Below are 5,334 nucleotides of genomic sequence, written 5' to 3'. Positions count from 1 at the left end.
CTATCCAGTCTCTCCTCATAACTGAGTCTTGCCATCACAGGCAACATCCTGGTGAAAGTCCTCTGCACCCTCTACAGTGCAATCACATTAGTCGAATGGTGACTGGAACCGTACCCAGTATTCCATCTGTGGCCTAACCAATGTTTTATAAAATTGTAACAAAACGCCATTGCTTCTATAGTCTACGCCCCAGCTAATGAAAACAAGTATCCCATAGTTCTTTTGGTTTTTATCCCTTATGCCTTCTTCACCACCCTGCCTACCTATGTTGACAAGCTCAGGGATCTGTGGGCTTGTACAGAAAGTTCCTTTTCCTTCATTACTCTGTTCATTGTGTATACCCTTCCCTTATTAGACCTCCCAAAATGCATCATATATTGCACTTATCAGGATTAAAATCCATCTGCCATTTCTCTGTCCAATTTACCAGCTGATCAATATCAGTCTGTATCCTGAGACCATCGCCCTCGCTTTCAGCAAAACCAGCAATTTTCATGTCGTCTGCAAATTTATTAATTAAACCTTTTACATTCACAGCCAAGTCATTAACGTAAATAACAAACAGCAAGGGTCCCAGCACTGATCCCTGTGATAAACCACTGGTCACAGATGTTCTTTTACAAAAACATCCCTTCACCAATATGCCTTGCCTCCTATTTATAAGCTAATTTTGGAACCAGTTTGTCAACTTGCCTTGGATCCCATGGGCTCTGACCTTTTTTGCACCAGCCCTCCATGTGGGACCTTGTCAAAGGCTTTACTGAAGCCCATGTAAACCATATTAACCGCACCAGCCTCATCAATATATTTAATCACCTTTTCAAAAAACTCAATTACATTAGTCTGACAGGATCTTCCTCTATCAAATCTCTGCTGACTATACCTCAGAGATAGTAAGAACTGCCGATGCTGGAGTCAGAGATAACACAGTATGGAGCTGAAGGAACACAGCAGGCCAGGCAGCATCACAGGAGCAGGAAAGCTGACGTTTCAGATTGGGACCCTTCTTCAGAAATGGGGGAGGGGGAAGGAAGCTCAGAAATAAATAGAGAGGAGGGGTGGGGTTGGGGAAGGTAGGTGGGATGGTGATAGGTGAGTGCAGGTAGGGAGTGGTGGGGATTGGTCAGTGAGGTGGGAAGAGCGGATAGGTGGGAGAGAAGGTGGACAGGTTGTGTCAGGTCAAGGGGGTGGGGATGAGAGGGAGGGTTGGTCATGGGATGAGGCCGGGGGTGGGGAGATTTTGAAACTGGTAAAGTCCACATTGAGACTATTGGGCTGTAGGCTTCCAAGGTGGAATATGAGGTGTTGCTCCTCCAGTTTTTGGGTGGCATCGTCGTGACACTGAAGGAGGCCCAGGACGGACATGTCGTCCAGGGAGTGGGAGGGGGAGTTGAAATGGTTTACAACTGGAAGGTGTTGTTGATTACAGTGTACAGAGTGCAGATAGTCCGCAAAACAGTCCCCGATTCTCCATTCGGTCTCCCCGATGTAGAGGAGGCCACATCGGGAACAGTGGATACAGTAGACCAGGACTGTGTATAAGAAAGGGACCATCGAGAAGTCAGGGGAAAATACATTAGCCATCAAGAGCAAGTTTACTGTTCAGGATTGTCGGGGCACAGTAAAGGGAGGGAAAAGGCTTCTGGTTTAAAGTGCATTGATTTCAACTCACGAGGCCTGACCGGTAAGGCAGGTGAGCTCAGAGCATGGATTGGCTCTGGGGACTGGGATATTATGACCACAACAGAAACATGGCTGAGAGAAGGGCAGGACTGGCAGCTCAGTGTTACAGGATACAGAAGCTACAGGCATGACAGAAGTACAAGTAAGTGAGGAGGGGGAGTTGCCCTTTTGATAAGGGAGGGCATAACAACAGTTATTAGAGAGGATATTCTTAAGGGGTCATTAAATGAGGCCATATGGTTAGAACTTAGAAACAAGAAGGGGATGGTCACTCTGCTGGGACTGTATTATAGGCCCCTAAATAGCCAGTGGGTACTAGAGAAGCAGATGTGTAGAGAGACCGCAGAAAGCTGTAGGAATAATAGAGTAGTATTGGTTGGAGATTTTTGAATTCCCATAATTGACTGGGCCACCCAGAGTCTAAAACGTCCAGACGGGGTGGAATTTGTCAAATGTGCTCAAGAAAGTTTCCCAAATCAATTATGTACAGGGTCCTACTTGGGAGGGTGCAACACTGGACCTCCTCTTAGGAAACGAGGCAAGTGACTGAAGTGTCAGTTGGAGAGCGCTTTGCATCCAATGACCATAACACTCTTAGTTTTAACATAGTTTTGGAAAAAGATAGGACAGATCCACAGGTTAAGGTGCTGTACTGGAGCAGGGCCAATTGGTAGGATCTAGCAGAGGTTGATTGGGTGAGTCTGTTCGAAGGAAAAGGAATGACTGGCAAATGGGAGGCTTTTAAAAGTGATATCAAGAGTCCAGGGACAGTATGTTCCCGTTAGGGTGAAGGGAAAAGCTGGCAGGTTTAGGAATTCCTGGCTGACGAGGGATATTTAGTCTCTGTTCAGGAAAAAGAAGAAGGCATACATTGGGTTTAAGCTGTCGGGCTCAAGTGAATCCCTAGATGACTATAAAAAGTGTAGGAGCACACTTGAGGCAAATCAGAAGAGCAAAAAGAGGGTATGAGCTGGATTTGGCAGGTAAGGTAAAAGGTAATCCCAAGAGATTCTATAGCTATTTTACGAGTAAGAGGGTGGCTAGGGAGAGAATAGGTCCCCTCAAAGATCAGCATGGCCATCTATGTGTGGAGCCACAGGAGATGGAGGAGGTTTTTAATGAACATTTCTCCTCAGTGTTTACTGAGGAGAGAATCATGGATGCCAAGGAAATAAGGGAAACCAGTGGGGATGTTTTGGAACACATACCTATTACTAGAGAGGTGTACTTGGAGCCTTAAAGTGCATTAAGATGGATAAACACTCTAGGCCTGATCAAGTCCATCCTCGGATATTGTGGGAGGCTAGTGAAGAAATTGCAGAGGCCCTTGCAGAGATTTTTGCTTCATCTTTAGCCACTGATGAAGTTCCAGAAGACTAGAGGGTGGCTAATGTTGTTCCATTGTTAAAGAAAGGTAGCAAAGACAAGCCAGGGAACTACAGGCCAGTGAGGCTGACATCAGTGGTAGGCAAGTTATTGGAGAGGATACTGAGGGACAGAATCAATAACATTTGAATAGTCAAGTTCTGATTAGGGATAGTCAGCATGGATTTGTGCACGGGGAGTCATGTCTGACAAATCTTTTAGTGTTTTTCAAAGAGGTAACCAACAGGATGGATGAGGGTGGAGCAGTGGATGTCTATATGGTCTTTAGTAAGGCCTTTGACAAGGTCCTGCATGACAGGCTAGTCATGAAGGTTAGGTTGCATGGGATCCCAGGGAGAGCTAGCTAATTGGATTCATAATTGGCTCAATGTAAGGAACAGAGACTGATGGTTGAAGGTTGTTTCTCAGACTGGAGGCCTGTGACTAGTGACGTGGCACAGGGGTCAGTGCTGGGACCTTTGTTATTTGTTATTTACATAAATGATCTGGATGTGAATGTACAAGGCATGATTACTAAGTTTGCAGATGATACAAAATGAGGAGATATTGTCGATAGCAAAGAAGGCTATCAAAAATTACAGAGGGATCTTGATCAGATGGGGAAGTGGGCTCAGAATTGGCAAATGCAATTCAATACAGAGATAACACAGTGTGAAGCTAGAGGACAGCAGGCCAGTCAGCATCAGAGGAGCAGGAGGGCTGGAGAAGGTAGGTGGGATGGTGATAGGCGAGTGCAGATGCAGTGGTGGGGATTGGTCAGTGAGGTGGGAGGGACTGATAGGTGGGAGAGAAGGTAGACAGGTTGTGTCAGGTCAAGGAGATGGGGATGAGAGGGAGGGTTGGTCATGGGATGAGGCCGGGGGTGGGGAGATTTTGAAACTAGTTAAGTCCACATTGAGACCATTGGGTTGGAGGCTCCCAAGGCGGAATATGAGGTGCTGCTCCTCCAGTTTCGGGCGGTGTCGTTGTGACACTGGAGGATGCCCAGGATGGACATGTCATGGGAGTGGGAGGGGGAGTTGAAGTGGTTCGCGACTGGAAGATGTTGTCGTTTGTCGCAAACCAAACGTAGGTGCTCTACAAAGCGGTCTCCGAGCCTTCGCTTGATCTCACCGATGTAGAGGAGGCCACATCAGGAACAGCAGATACAATAGACCACATTGACAGATGTTCAAGGAAACCTCTGGCTAATGTGAAAGGTTTTTTTGGGTCCTTGGATAGAGATGAAAGGGGGGGTGTAGGGGCAGGTGTAGCACTTCCTGCGGTTGCAGTGAAAGGTGCCGGGGGTGGTGGGGATAGTGGAGAGGGTGGAGCGGACGAGGGAGTCGCGGAGAGAGCGGTCCCTACGGAAGGCAGATCGGGGTGGGGAGGGAAATATATCTTTGGTTGTGGGGTCAGATTGTAGGTGGTGGAAGTGGCGGAGAATGATGCATTGAACCTGGAGGTTAATGGGGTGATACGTGAGGACAAGGGGGATCTGTCTTTGTTTTTGTTGCGGGGAGGGGATGTGATGGCAGAAGTGCAGGAAACGCAAGAGATGCAGTTGAGAGCATTTTCAACCACCGAAGGAGGGGGAAGTTGTCGTCCTTGAAATAAGAGGACATCTGGGATGTTCGGGAGTGGAACGCCCCATCTTGGGAGCAGATGCAGTGGAGGTGGAGGAATTGGGAGTAGGGGATCGCATTCTTGTAGGAAGGTGGGTGAGAGGAGGTGTCGTCTCGGTAGCTGTGGGAGTTGGTGGGCTTGAAATAGTTATCAGTTTTGAGGTGGTCACCAGAGATGGAGACAGAGGGGTCCAGGGAGGAGCAGCACCTTATATTCCGCCTTGGGAGTCTACAGCCCAATGGTCTCAATGTGGACTTTACCAGTTTCAAAATCTAAGCATATTTAAATAAGCATATTTACCTAGTGCTAATCTCCAGAATTTACACACACCCTTGCACATTACTTTTTATTGAAATGATGCTCTCTTGAATACTTGTCCCAAATTGCTGTGAGCTGGAACAAATACACAGCTGTGGGTGATTTATTAGGGTAGGCCCCAAAGTGTGAGAGCTCCTCCCTCGTGGGAGGGGATGTGGGGATCACTGTGTGAACACTGAGAGTCCAACAATCAGAGTGTGGGGGTCAGGCAATTGGAAAGACACCAGGAACTAAATTACTTCAGAGATAGTAGGAACTGGAGATGCTGGAGAACCTGAGATAACAAGGTGTAGAGCTGGATGAACACAGCAGGCCAAGCAGCATCATAGGAGCAGGAAGGCC

Source organism: Rhincodon typus, chromosome 3 (assembly GCF_021869965.1).
Source record: "Rhincodon typus isolate 14 chromosome 3, sRhiTyp1.1, whole genome shotgun sequence".
NCBI classification, from domain to species: Eukaryota; Metazoa; Chordata; class Chondrichthyes; order Orectolobiformes; family Rhincodontidae; genus Rhincodon; species Rhincodon typus.
The sequence above is the reverse complement of the archived record's forward strand: the minus strand, read 5'-3'. Positions refer to the sequence as shown.